Consider the following 15,447-nt stretch of genomic DNA (forward strand, 5'->3'; position numbering starts at 1 on the left):
CTCAACGTCTTTTTCAATACCAACATGACAAGCAACAGAGATTTGTCCTTTTTACAACCCCTTCCCCTGTAAATAGGGATGGTACGGACAAATGTCCAATCAATTGGAATATATCCACTCTTAAGAACCTGACAGCAGGTACAGACCTAATAGGTTACGTATGCGTTATTTCTCACGTTCTTGTTAGCTACACATGCGCACGTGAAAGCTGTGTAACATACGTGCGCTACGATTTTTGCGTGCGTTCATGAAGCTAAAGGCGCCTTTCCATTTAACTCGAGGAAGCTTGTCAAACACACCAAGCATTTTTTCAGCAGCGTGCATTGTTACTGTTGCAACAAAGTTAACTAATGGCTATTGACCCGAGCAACCTCAGGCAATTAACTATACTCAGGCAGGCTAAAACTAATCGAGCGTTCAATGTCTAAGCCTAAGGAGGCCCGGGGTATTAGGTGTCGGGGACTTGGACGTCACCTGAAACATGGCAGATGTATTGTAAATGCTTTGCACACATACAACTCCCTAATCACAACGTATTCTTCCAGGCGGCTTCCAAGCAAATGCAGTTTATTTGAAAAGTACCGGTCATGCTGAGTTTTAAAACAAATTTTAGCACTCCAGGCACAAACCCCTCCCAACGGTTACACAATGCAATGTGATATAAAATACGTCTGTTAAACAGTATTATTAAATAGGCCTATTATTATTATATTCAACATAATTAGCTTGAAAGCTAATGTAGCCTGAGATTAAGACCCATTAAAGGCAAAATTTCAAACGAATTAGATTTTAAAGACACACCCCTTCTTAGACTTACGTCATACATGTGGTTATTATGTACATTCAAATAAGTTTTTTCCCCCACATCTGTGTTCATTAGATGAAAGCGACGGAAAAACAATCAACGTGCAGGAGAACATTCCCTACACCTTTACGTCTCCTAACTACCCCGACCGATATCCTAACTCCCTGAACTGCCAGTGGGAGTTTCGAGCCTCAAGAGGATTTATTGTCATCACCATCTTGGATTTTATGACTGAACGTCGGTATGACATCGTCACAGTAGAGGGACCTGGTTTGGAGCTCGGGGATTTAGCAACAGGCTCAGGAAACAAAATACGCTTGACTGGGACCACAGCTGTTACGAGGGTAACGTCAAGGTTTCCCGTCATCAATGTTTCAATGACAACCAACTGGTCTAGGCGGCGTAAAGGATTCGGAGTGCAAATTGAAGTGTTTAAAACTTGTAAGTTCACGTATTGTTTTCTATGGGAAACTCAAACCAGCGGCATAAATATGTGTTTGATATGGGGGAATGAGGAATGGGGGATGGGAAAGGGTGAGGGATGACTTGCCCGGCCATGGAAAGTGGAAAAAAAAGGGGGGAACATATACACTAGGGTGTAGTGATTTTCAAAACATTTGAATTTTAAGTTATGAATAGGTTAGAATGATCTTCTGGCAATAGTTAAAGCCTCTTGCTTAGAAAAATAAATTACCAAACCAAAAGGTGGATTGGAATGTGTCTGAAACAGTGCTGAGTCGTGGTGGATTGCACTTTATTGCATTTCGGTCGCATTGTACACTTGCCTCAATTTTTGGTGTATATTATAAGCAATCTTGTCTGTCATTTACTAACTGAGGTATACAATTTGCATAGATCTAGATCTTCAGGCCTGATTTCCAAAGAGCTGGGTCTATATTCATTTACATGTCTTTTTTGGATAGTTTTGTACATGATGATTCAGATGTGTTCCCTTGGAAGCACACATGGACGTGTACTGTCCCTACTTTGAATAAAAAACCCCAAAGAACCCTGCTAAGGTTGATTCAGATGTGTTGTCGTTAGTAGCCTGGGCATATGGCCTTTGGAATAATATTCCAGGCTACACAAGAGCATATCGGTACTTGCAATGGTTACATGTGCTCTTTAGAAACTAAATAGATTGCAAAGTAATTACTACTGGTTGTACTCCTCGTGACGGTTCTATTTGCGGAGAGAACCAGATCTACTACAAACTGTTATATTTTTGTAAACTAGAGTATTGAGTTCAAAGTAGACAAAACCTGAGCTTTGGTGAAGTTAAATATTCCCGCCAGATAAACTTTCGATGAGTAAGATTTGTTTTCAACTGGCAAATGAAAAGATTGCAGTTGGGCGGTGTGCTTCTTAAAAAAAATCCAATGCTGATGCAGTTGCAAAGAACATTAGGAATTGGTACAAACAGGGAGTAAAATTAAGCCGTATGTCTGATGCTGTCATGACCAACATTAAGAAATGCGAGGAGTATTCAAGGAGCCAGGAGTAAAAAAATCTAGATATCTGCACATGCACAAGTAAAGCTTTCCATCTCCCAGACTGCATAGACAACTGTATAACAATCCACCGTAGATAGCTGCAAAACAGACTGTCCATTTAAATAGGATTGTCGCAAAAGTAAGGTTCCGGAAAAAGACGTTCATTGTTTTATCGGAAAGAAACAAAGAGGAAAGAAAAGAGAGGAAGAGCATGTCTTTTACACATACTTCATATCAAACACGCTTTTCATCCTTACCTAGGAGTGAGATAATTGAGACAGAGAGCGGTAAGTATGCCGGTAATGTTTAATTTGAGTCCCACCATTGTGCAAAAATACAGTAGACAAACACAAAACTAGCTCGAGTTTGTGGTGGGTATGGAATCAGTAACAGAGCCTAAGCAGCTGCTGCAACTGCAACACTCACTGATTTCAACATTGTATCCAAATGTTCCATTGTATCCAAAAGATGGCAAAATGGGAATTAATCACCACAAGCTGGCAAGGGAAAGGAAACGTCTTTGATGGCGAATGTCTTATTTGAATGAGGAAATCATGAACTTTTACTTTGAAAGAAAAAGAGCGACTCTTTCTCAAAATAAGGTTGGTATCCAGGTCTACCAGATCAAGGTCAGTCATAAAACCACTGTGATTGCTGCATAGCATGGTGGACATCACTTGCAGCATGTTACCTTGAAGTAGGAAATGGAGTAAATATTAGCAAGGTAATGTACAAGTTTCTACTTTCAAATACATGCAACTTGATACAGTGTAAAATTATGGTTGGGGATGGCCTGAAAATTAATGTCAATTTGGATGGCGGGCAGGTGCTATCTATCACCTTGAAATATTCCTATAGAGACCACTGCAAAGTGAGTTATGCATGTTACACAGCAAAGAACTACCTATACAACTGATTGTCAAACAACAGGATCACAGTCATTCAGTGGAAAATTATCAGTGGGAAAACATTAAAGGAACAGCTTTGAGACTTCTCCGCAGACAGTGGGAGGTTTTAGAGCTGTATTTTAAAAACCAAAGAAAACTCCACAGAAAAAAAGAAACCAAAGCTTAAAACATATTGAAAAACACTAAGCTGGTTCATCATGACTCAAGACTTTATGGGAGAAATTTCAATCCATTTTTTAGGTTTGGCAATTTTTTTGGGAATTTTTCTTTCAATATGGTAAGTCTTAAATATTGCCAAAACACCATTTAAGCTGTTCAGAACTTAAAATTAAACTTTTAACTTCACTAAATTAAACATAAAATTCACTACACTCTAATATACACTATGCAGGGGGCGATGTTCATGTAACAAACTCGTGTAGAATCTTACATCAAAATGTGTTGTGTGTTTATGGCTTTTTAAAATTGCCTTAGACGCGACTTGCGATAAAGTTTTGGCAATGTACGCGTGTGATGGGAATTATCAGAGTAGAAGACTCAGTGTAAGCTCTATTGGCACAACAATGTGCGTTTCTGCCAGCTTTCAAGAATTTCTTTCAAGAACTCACAATAGCGATAGTTATTTTATCTTTGAAAGGTTGCAAAGCATTTATCTGCCCCAGAATGTTTTTTCTTCATTTTCACCCGTCCTTAATGGCTGTTCTTTTCTGCAGCGCCGAGTAAGTGTTCAGGTGTGCCTGACTTCCAGTGTGGGAATTCAACGCTCTGTATTTCATCTTGCGCTGTTTGCAATGGTTTGCAGGACTGTCCCTACGGATTCGATGAACAGCAATGTTGTGAGTCTATGTTGCGAAAGCGACCACCAAGTGATAAAAGCAGGCTATTGAATTGGTCTGTATGACGTAGAAACCCCTGTAGGTGGCATTACACGCCCAAACAAGTTTCTTTCAAAATATTATACTTAGACATTCTGGTCGTTATACTTCTTAATACACCCTTACGAAATGTTTTGGCAGTTGTGGACATTTCACTGTGCTAAACTGCTCCAGCGTCACCGTGCAGGTTGTTACCATCATGCCTTAGAGACACACTTCGAGAGAATTCATAATTTAAGAGAAATAACAAAATGCTCCGAGTTATTTGCAGCATTTTGAGAAGTTCTCCAAAGTGAGCGTGTTAATTTTCTTGAGGTGTTGTAAATATCACAAACCCATCCACAGCCATCTTGTGGCTGATGTGGTGCGGGGAGGTGCAGTATGCTTGAACTATGGTTAAGCCTTGGGCTCTGACCTTATTTTTGTTTTGTCGAGTGCTTATTGGATGGAGATCATTTTAAGATTTAGATCTTCGGCCAACACTTCCTCGTGCGCATTGCTCGTGTGTACTGAACGTATGGGGGGATTAGGGCACTAAGTAATTCAAAATGCTTGAGTGCTTCCAAAACTGTAAGGTATGCGTTGCACTTAAAAAAGTACTTAGTTTGTTCTCCGTTTTAAGTAGGCCTACTTTAAATTAGAAAGTAGGTTTGCGGTAGCACCATGGACATATCTCTTTTGTGAGTATTTGCGGTTCTGAAAAGAACCAGTGGTACTCGACGTTTCCAGCAGTATGCTCTGCTTGTCATCAGGAGAATGCCGGATACTACTGAGTGGAGCTTAAGTAGTCTGGTGGAGGATTCTGGAGACAGGGATTAGTCCGATGATGCGTGAAGGCGGAAAGTCTGGAGAAGGGATTAGGCTGGCTCGGTGATGCGTGGTGGAATTTTACTCAGGTGTGGCAGTACTGATGTGGGTGTGGATGGGTAAACATGGGAAGAACTGGGGCAGGGTGCCAAGGGTATAGATGACCCATGAGGCGGACTAAGATGGGTTAAGGATGGGGCGCCAGATGTCACTGATGGTGAAGCCTGTGTCTTGCGGAACTGTTCTGTTCTTGTGAATCTCAATTGCCTCACGAACACGGCGTGGATGCCATTGCTCTATGTTGGCGACTTGGTTGTCTTTAGTGCTGGAGTGTGCGATGATGGCAGATTTCTCGAGATCCCCCCGTCGTCCGTGGACTCGGTGTTCATTGAGTCTGGTAGTGAGATCTCTGCCAGTTTCGCCAATGTACACCTTGCCGCATTCGCAGGGGATCCTGTAGACCCCTGGCTTGGTCTTGGGGTCTTGTTTGTCCTTGTGAGACTGGAGAGTTGCTTGGATCTTGTTGGGGGCGGTATGGAAGACTTTGATGCCATGGTGTAGAAGGATGCGCTGGATCCGGTGGGAGGTATTGCCTATGTAGGGGAGGGGGACAGAACTAATGTGCCTAATGGGTTGACCTTGGGTATAGGAGACCCGCTGGTCTGGGGGGGGGTCTAGGGTCTTGATCTGTCTTGACTTGAACCCGTTCTGCTGTAGTGCTGTGGGTCTTCCTTCTATAAAACAACGACCATTTTTCATTATTCGTTTCTTCCGAAAATGCTGTTGCCAATCATCGTATTTTTCTTTTTTATCTCAGATAGAATTAGATGCCCTGGGTTTTTCCAATGCTTGAAAACCGGAGAGCGTATTTTTTGGGATCAAGTTTGTGATGGAACTAAGCACTGCTTAATCGGCGATGACGAAACGAATTGTGGTAGGTACAAAGTTTAAGTTTGAGAAAAACACAAATTGTTGGCTCTTCCTAAAACGTAGTCAATAGCGCCAGAATGGTGAAAATGTACACAATCTTTAAAGGGTTCATGAAGACCTCCATGGACAAACTGTTAATTAATCGCTTAAATATCTAAATACGATGGAGGTGTAAATATGGAAAAGAAAATCCTTTCTTGTGGTTAATTTTGCTTTTAATCCTAACAATTGATGGCGTTATGGACGCGATCAATGGAATATGGACATTAGACCATAACAATTTACGTGGCCGCAAAATGTTCTAACATAAAATGCACTATACACTCTCCACGTGTAAGACACCCCTGCGTACCGGAAAAGAAAAACATTTGCACGTGGTAGGCCAGCGTGTTGGCAATTGCATAACATGTTGGTGTCATGGCGTACATAAATGGGGCACCTGGACCCATACACACGACCATACAAAACGTTGTGGCTGGGAATGCGCACGGAATAGTTTAAAGCTCGCTGTAGTACTGACCATTCGGCTGTGGTGAGCCTTACGTTTGATGTCCAAGTTCGTCTAAAGGTTGTCTCGATTAGAGTGATGCAGGCTTACCCAGTCTGTATAGGTGGCAACAATTTGGTTGGCATGATATCTGAGGCACCCACAAATTAGACTGAGTATTCCGAACTCGACCCAAGGCATTCACATTCACAAATTCACAAATTTTCTATGTTACTGCGTTGAGTGTCCTCAGTCTTTTTGCCTTCTTGCTACTTATTTGATTGAAAAAAAAAACCGAACCTTTAGCAACCTCTCGTAATATCCTACCTCTGTTCGCGCTGAACGTCCTCATTTAATTACTGTAAACATAGGGGCTTCCCCTTAGGCAGAAAAAATATACTTTTGCAATTTTTGGTTAATTTTCCCTCCCAATTATTAATCAAAACTACAACTTCACATTCTGTATATCCTCTTTTACAGCCGCTTTAACTCTAAAGATCCAGGACGAAATCCGCACCCTTCTCGACTTTTTTTCGACATCGTCGCAGTGCAGATTTTCAGGAGCTGAGCAATGCAAGAGCCGTTGAAATAACTCTTTGTGATCAATTTGTTAAAATCGAGCACACCGTTCTTGCGCAGGACTCATTTTCCCGAAACAGTTCCGCCAAAAAAACTTCTTCACTGCGGTGCTCAATGCGCGCAAGCAGGCACACGTGTAGCCTCAGACGTAAAATGACCCAAACAATAAACCCATGTTTCATCGATTTCGAACCGTTGGGGGTCAAAATATCCGCCAGGCTACTGGGTAGCACACACGTGTTTTCAAGAGTGCACACATAAGCAAATGCTGGCCAAAGACATTTCTGATTCATTTCAGGGGCAGTAGCATCCGCGGAAACCCCTTCCCCTAAATTATGTTAGTGGGTAGGTTCTTTTTTTATATTCATCATCGCTAGATCTCTGTGGAGAGAATGAAATCCATCTGGAGGAGGATCTTCCCTACAATCTGACCTCTCCGAACTACCCCGACCGGTATCCCAACTACCTGAGCTGCCACTGGGAGTTTAGCGCTTCAAATGGATTCATTGTCATCAGCATCTTGGATTTCAAAACTGTGACATCGTCTGACTTCGTCACGGTAGTGGGGCCTGGCTTGGAGCTCGGGGATATTGCCGAAAGGCCACCAAACAGTTTGCGCTTGTTCGGAACAACAAGTGTTACGAGAGTAACTTCAATGCGTCCAAACATTCGTGTTATGTTTCAAACTGATGGGTCATTCAGGAGAAGGGGTTTCCGAATGAAGGTCGAGGTATTTGAAATTTGTGAGTACCACATTTCCCCCATTGCAAAGCACACACATTCAAAACTTGAGGACAACAAATTCATTAAATATCGCAGTATGTTTTATAGCCTATGATTTGGTGTGTGTCACGGATAGATGGATCCTCATGATTCTTTTCACTGTAAAGGTTTCCCTTGTTGCTTACCACTGTGAGATTTAGCATTTGTATCTTTATGTTTTCAAACAAAATGTTTTGTTGGCCTTCACATGTACTACAAGGAGTCACTGCTATTTCTCAATGTCACCCACGGCTGATTCCGAGTTTCACTGAAGATTGTGTTATTTTGTGCAACAGTTCAAACAGTTCATTTTCAGTGTGTTGGTTTTTAGGGCCGAATGAGTGTTCAGGTGAGCCTGATTTTCAATGTGAGAATTCAACTCTCTGTATCTCGTCCCAAGCTGTTTGTAATGGCTTTACGGACTGTCCCTACGGATTCGATGAACAGCAGTGCTGTGAGTATTTTTCGCACATTGTACGAGGTCTGTAATATGGTGTGGCCTGAACTGTTTTCTTCATAACTTTTCTTAAATTTGTTTGATTGTTTCTTTCCAAAAATGTATGAAACGTTCCGGAAAATTACAACCCGATTACTGCTACCAGCTGGAAGGAAGGGTTTCCCCCAGAACAGACATGAACAAATGTTTCATAATTTAATAATATTTATTATCTTTGTTTTCGTTAAATGTTTTCTTTCCAGACAATATTAGCTGTCCTGGGTTTTTCCAGTGCCGAGGAAGCAAACAATGTATTCTGCGGATGGAAGTCTGTGATGGCACCAAGCACTGCCTGCTCGGCGAAGATGAAAGGAATTGTGGTATGAAATTAAAGCTTGGAAATGTTCCGTGCTAGCTCTCCAGGTTTTGTTAATAAAAATGTCTATCACGCTCAGTTAGCATGTGCACACAGAAAAATAGAAGAGCCCGATCAATTACCTTAATAAAAAAATGTCTATCCCGCTCAGTTAGCACACAGAAAAATAGAAGCGCCCTATCAATTACTTTGAGATGTTGCACCGCAACCCTGTAGTTCTTCATTTTCAAATCATTTAATCCATGCAATGCTTAGACCCTATGTGTTGTGAAGGCTCTAACCAGAAATGTTGCAACATGTCAAGTTTCCTTTTTAATATATGACCAACCTTTTTGAGCAATGTCGAACACCTTTCCTGCTATCAGTCAAGAGCCTACATCGATTTGTATAATAATGCTGGAAAAAAACAAAATTCGTAAGTGCACCGAACACTCAAGCTAACTGAAGCTAATTAGCGCCTTGTCCATTTTAGATGTGAACCGTTGTCCAAGAGAGTGCATGTGCTACTATAAAAAGGACGCCCTCTATGTCAGATGTCAATCGGGATGGACAGCGGATACAATTGATAACATGGCAGCTATTACGAATGTGCTGTAAGTGCATCTGTGACATGATCGCAATACTACTGTTAGAATAGGCCAAAATTTGTTGCATGTGTAATGTAATCAATGTGACAAACAGCTCCCATTTGTCCTTCTAACCGGGAATATCATAATTAGTTGGCGCTCTCTTATCAGTGAGTATCGTGTCTTGTATTGTACGACGACATACCTTCGAGTTTAAAATTATACCTCTGACTGCAAGTTTTATTATTCGTTTCAGAGAACTTACTGGAGGCTCTGTCAAGAAGTTGGACCAAGGTCATATGAAACGACTCCTAAGGCTTCAGTCGCTGTACGTCGGAAGAGTTATTTGAACGTACACGGCTTGTTTGAGAGGCACAACTTCACTAAGCAGAAAGAACCAATGCTTGTTATGCTTGTGTGTTGCAAATATTGTTCCACATGTTGTAAGGGCTTATGCAAACAGAAGCAGATAAACTTTGGAAGGGACCAGGTTCTTGAAAACTCAAGACACGGTCTCACGGGTACGGTCTAGAACTGGCTCCCTAACTCTTGAAGTACGGTCTAGAACAGGATTTTGAACAGGCAGCACCAAATTCAGCGCAGCCGAGACATCCCCTCCACCCTTTTATCGATTCTTCTGTTCTGTGGATTGAGAGATACTTCTTAATTACTTTTCAAAAATTTCTTCTTTGGCCTTCTACTGATTATTCAATTACATTGAAGATTGTTTTAATACGCCAGACGCAGCCCATTCCCCTTGAAAACCGCAAAATGACCCCACCCCCCTTCGTAAACGCTGGATCTGCCAATGGTGTGTCACAATTTTATAAAAATGCAAAATTACCCCAGATCTGTATATGATTATTGGCATTCTCAGTAGCCTCCCCACCATCTTGGTTGGCTCAGACGTAGATTCAGACGTCTATGGTCTGTCAGATGTCTGTATTGGCCTACCACTCATCACACAACCTGCCAGCTACAAACTTGAAGAGGAGGGCATCAGCAGCCCATTTGGTCATGAGAATTTCAAGATTCCTGTAGCGCAGGACCACAGACCGGCTTGGGTCTATTCCATTGTTCTTTTTCTGTGTGTCAATTTGCTCTGTTTCGTCATTGTTGCCCTTTGTTATCTTGTCATCTTCATAACGGTCAGGCAATCTTATCAAAGGGTGAAGGGTTCACGGATCCGGGGATCTACTCTCCATTAGTCGAACATAGAAGAAATGAGCTTGGCGCTCCGGATGGCTGTCATCGTGGGGACTGATTTCTGTTGTTGGATGCCTGTTATCGTCATGGGTCTTCTCTCTCAGACCGGTGCCGTCATCATTCAGCCGCATATGTACGCTTGGACCGTGGTGTTTATTCTGCCCATCAACTCATCCCTTAATCCATACCTGTATACAATCTTCAGCGTGATCTCAGCCCGTTGTCCGGCTAGTCGTGGTTCTGCAAACGCGGCACAGCAAGGCGCACCAAAGTTGAGAGCAAATGATATTGCAGTATGCACTAGCCCTTACGCAAGTTCCTGTCCTACGAATGAAACACGTTTGTAATCTCACATGAAATAGTCGGGAATACTGCAAATTAGCTTTACTTTTGAAGGTGAACATCCCTTTAGTCAACAGTGCTTTAAGTAATTACGAAGACTCGCTTAGAATATTAGCATTGCGCGGGAAAAGACAAAAACATTGGCATAGTTCTCTTGAACCTGAATACAGACTACAAAAGACAAGAAAAATAAGAGGGAAAGATCTCTCTTGTTCAACTTACAATTATCTCAAATCAATAAATGTTGATCGCTTCAAACTGACAATTAAATAAGTTATACATATATAGCTATGTACACAAGAGGATGTTTTTAGTACGACATCGCAATACATGCATTTGATACACACTTATCTGCATAATTATTCATGTAATTTCATGAAATGTAACTTCGTGTAATTGAAGTTCAAGATGGTGTTGGACGCCTGTCTATGATTTATTTTTGCATTTCATTTTTAATGAAGAAATGTGCTTGCACAGTCTGTTAGCAGGAGAGTAGTACTGTGGCGAAATAGGGTAGCTGCGCAGATTTGTGTTTAGTCTGGGTCAGTAATAATTCAGACACGTCTAATTAATGCATTAAACTTGCGTGCGGCAACCAATCAGAGGCGTGCATTACCTTAGGTCTGGGCGCTGGCTGCGTGGGTTGCCGGGACTTCTCAAGATGACAGCGTGCTAACCAGAGCTCTGTGGAGTTGTGTTGTGTTCTGGGTTTCGAGTGTAAATGTGACTTACGACCGCTGGTGGTTGGGGATTTACCTCAAGTGTTCCTGGTGCGATCGGTTAGTGCGGTGCTTATTCTCAGTTGCCGGAGCTGCCGATTATATCAGATCTCTTTGAAGATTGGGGGATTGTTAGACAGTCTCGCTTATTTAAGAAGTGGTAGATTATAGGGTTAGGGAACCCTTATGAACCAGTTAACTGGGGAATTAGCGAAGCTTAGACTAGAAGGATTGTGTGCCGTTGTTCCATGCTTGCTGGCATAGCGACGGTTGATTGCCGTCCTGGTCTGGGACTTGCTTTCCTCGTTGAGGTTTACTGGGTGCAGGTTTCCGTTAGAATCTGGTGAGGACTATTATAATCGCCTTCTAAATCAACTTACCTGTGTTATTTCATAATAGCTTGAAGTGGGTGAGGGTTATTTAAGTTACCTTAAACCTTGTTGCAGTTTGGGAATTGGGTTGCTTTGTAAGGCAGTATAGATTATTGTTGTACTAGTCTACACCGTTGTGTTGTGTTGTACAGTTACGAAGATTGTATTTGCTTGTGTGGTTAAAGACTTATCAATTATAAGCCATCGGTAAATTATTTTTTCAGACTTGAGGGTTACCCTGATCACTGTGAGGGTTACCTGGCTATTGCGATGTTTACCCTGATCACCGTGAGGGTTATTCTGGTGTTGATTAATCACGTTGGTGGTGCAGTTGACCACGTAGGACTACTTCCCCGTGAGGATAATTTTGTATATAGTTAATTGCTGTTGTATACAAAGGATAACTGAGCACTGACATTGAATAAACCAATCATATAATCGCCTTGGAAATCACTGGTCACCGTGAGATTTAGTTCAGTCCTTTATCACTTATTGACATTTATTGTAATCTTTATTGGCATTGGGATCAATTACCTAATCACAGAGCGGTGGTAAACATCCACCAAACAAACCACCTAAGGCATAGTCCACCGTTCGTTAACTGATATCCCCCTTGCGTTTGGATGGCCGCTCATTCTTGCGTAAGGTTAAATAAATATATTTGTGGGGTTAGGCCAGGTCGATTCTATCTCCAATCAGGCCAGTCTGCTGGTCCGCCACAAAAAGGTGACAGTTGTCCCGCCACAGTACTATTACCTTAAGGAATTTTTACATATTGTAAATAATAAATAATTAGTCCTAGTATATGTGTTTTCTATGTTGTCATGTGAAACGTTAAATTAACCGTTAGAGAGGTCAATAAAAATATGTAGCTTTTGTTAAAGATCCATTAATCTCTCAAAATTCTCTCAAAACAATGAAGACTTAAAATTTCTCCAGAAAGTGCATTTCATTTCGCCTCCAGTAGAGCGTACAGATATTAAATCTTTCAACTTATATGTAAATATCTGCAATCCTTTGAGTGATTTACAAGTTTATGATTACCCACATATAGCAAATATTTAACCGTGTCAGGCTATGTAACACCGGAGTATACTACGTGCACAATAAGTATGTACTTGCCTGTAACATAAACATACATGGTGGCTTTATAAAGGGACCTGGGATTAATAAATCTGCTTTTTGAATATGCTTAATTATCTTTGTGAATGGTAAATACAATCTGTACCAGTATGCCGTCTTCTTTTGTATGACACAAAGAAATCCACAGTTCCGTCACACTGTGAATGAGAAAAAAGTGGTTAAATTGACCTATTCAGAAGTGCCTTACATGGGATGCACAGCGGGAAGCGATTATACTACCAAAATATTTGATTAAAAGACAACCACGATTAGAGGCTTATTTGTGAAACAGTCCAGCCTCAATTTTCTTCAATATGTCGCCCATTTCTTTCAACGCAAACTTCTGCCATTGCTCTCATCAATTTATGGAAAATATGAATTCAACACCAAAACAGCTGTTTGGCGTTTGGCGCAAAGCTATTTCCTACTGTGTCCATTAAACAACTTCGTGCTCCTTTCTCTGTGACAGAAATTTGGCTTTCTCGACGTCATGCGAAAGACATCGTGGTTACCATGGTTACCATTCACCAAAATAATATGCCACATTAAAGAACCATCGGTTTCCTATTCTTAAAAAACACTCCGTTGACAGTCATTGCTTATGACAAACCGTTTCAGCCTATTTGAAGTTTATGTATTTAAGTCTGTGTATAAGATATTATCATAAATGAAACGATGGATTTGTTATTGATAATTAATACTACGTAGATTCGGTAGGAAAGAGTGAAGATATCAAATCTGTAGCTTTTTTTGTTTTTGATGTAGTTTTGAATAATTAATGACTTTTATTTTATGAATAAGCTAATACTCAGTCAAAAAATTTTAATATTATACAAAATTATAATCATTTTTAACTAACGATAGATTAATTCGAGTTTTAGTGTATATAATATTCATTCAAACGCCTTTTTAAATGGAATTTACGGAATATTACATTTCTGTAAAAGTAAACCCTTTACATGAGTGCAGCAGGGACGTTAATAAGGATGAAATATGCACATTTCTGTATAATTTCTTTGAGATTTTCTTTAAAATGCCATGGAAAATGAAGATTAAATGGGACATTTAATCTAGTTTTATGAGACGCCCTGTCTGACAATTGCATGAGCGTCCCTTACACTGCTGCCACATGCCGGAACAATATAAACAGCCCATGGCACACTTTCATTGACTGTCAGAAATGTATCACGCGCGTCAGTGAAACCGATTGACCTAAAGTTCCATCCGTAACAATGAGTATATAACTTCGATCGAGTTACTCTTTGTAACTCGTGTGCCAGAATAGAAGTCCGGCAAACCTTTGTAGTCTTTGTGAAAACAACAGACGCTGATTTTCTAACTACTGCCCCTGCATCCGCTAGGCATTTGCTCCGGCTTGCTTGTTTTCTTGTGCTTCAGGATTTTCCTTACACTGGTGAGGGATAGCAGCCCTAAAAAACACGAGTTATAGTTGACCAATTGAATTTAGGCAATTATTAATCGGTTAACACGTTCAAGTAATTGAGGGTGTATAAAGATTAAGTCTTGATAGTGGAATTGCTGTAAACAAACAATATTGTCATGGAAACTATACAACTTCAAATGTCCATAAAACCGCCCTCGTTTATGCTGTAAGAAAATGAATAGATAAGAAATCTTCCAATATCCATGTAACAGCCGCAAGTTAAAGTTAGATGCCAACATAATTAAATAATGAATTTCTTCTAATGAATGAATGCGCTCGTAGTTATAGTGAATAGTTCATTTTACGGGAATTTTATTATTATATTAAATTACAACAATATTAAATCGTCATTAAGTATTCATTTCAGTTTATGTGTTTTAGCGTTATCAATTGATAAAGTCATTACAACAATAAATTCCCTCATGGAATTAATTTTGAAGAACTTAAAGCTCCAGAAGAGTTTGGCTTTTTTAAACATGCTATCGGAAGTGTACAATATTGAAATCTATAACATATTTGTTATAATTGTTCTGGACCTTCTCTTTAAAATTTGTTACTTTCAGCACGTAACCCACTAATTTTCTTCTAAATCCCGCTGTCTTTTGCGATTTCCAAAAAGTTTATCCTGCTTGACTAGTTTGATTCTGGACAGTGAGGCTGATTTCTAAAGACAAACGACCTGAAAGAAGTTACTTGCAGAGATCGTGGTTTACCCCAAGAGCTACGTGTGGTTCCTCTGCATCAGCCTATTCGTCTTAAATGAAGGATATTGTGTGCAGGTTCAAGAAGCATAGCAGATAGTGGAATTTTGCATTCAGCAAAAGCAAAATTCAGCAAGACTTGGACAGCAAGACTTGGACATCATTTAGGCTGTTTGTTTCGGGAAGATTGGATGCTTTTGTTTAATGCTGACGGTCATGCTGCACATTTTCTACTTCAGCTGTGATGACTTTCATTTTCTTCAAGGTCTTTATGGTATGTCCATTCGTAAGACAACATATATAAAACTCAAAAGTACAATTTTTTCATTGAAATCATGCTGTACTTATTTCCTCCTTCACAACAGGTTTGAGGAAGACAGCGTGTGGTGCCAAGTCTTCCAGCACTAATATGAAATTAATACCTGTAAACCGTAGGACGCATTTCTCATTCAGATAATTAAAAACAGAGTAGTGTTTAAAAACAGTCACTATCACATTGAAGTTAATGACGTGACACA

The 15,447-nt window shown here is 40.4% G+C and overlaps 2 long non-coding RNA genes across 2 annotated transcripts; both read left to right on the forward strand.

Moving 5' to 3' along the window:
* Positions 1 to 4,922: 4,922 nt before the first annotated feature.
* On the forward strand, positions 4,923 to 7,713 carry LOC147795721 (uncharacterized). The gene is made up of 3 exons (XR_015423668.1): positions 4,923 to 5,474; positions 5,706 to 5,822; positions 7,262 to 7,713. It is a non-coding gene; the product is annotated as an uncharacterized LOC147795721 (long non-coding RNA).
* A 638-nt stretch (positions 7,714 to 8,351) lies between these two features.
* Positions 8,352 to 9,372, forward strand: LOC110989406 (uncharacterized). Its single transcript, XR_015423619.1, has 3 exons — positions 8,352 to 8,462; positions 8,931 to 9,051; positions 9,281 to 9,372. It is a non-coding gene; the product is annotated as an uncharacterized LOC110989406 (long non-coding RNA).
* The last annotated feature ends 6,075 nt before the right edge of the window (positions 9,373 to 15,447 follow it).

The sequence above is a fragment of the Acanthaster planci genome, linkage group LG21, assembly GCF_054643075.1.
Source record: "Acanthaster planci isolate LZ-2023a linkage group LG21, COTS_SCS, whole genome shotgun sequence".
In the NCBI taxonomy this organism is placed as follows: domain Eukaryota; kingdom Metazoa; phylum Echinodermata; class Asteroidea; order Valvatida; family Acanthasteridae; genus Acanthaster; species Acanthaster planci.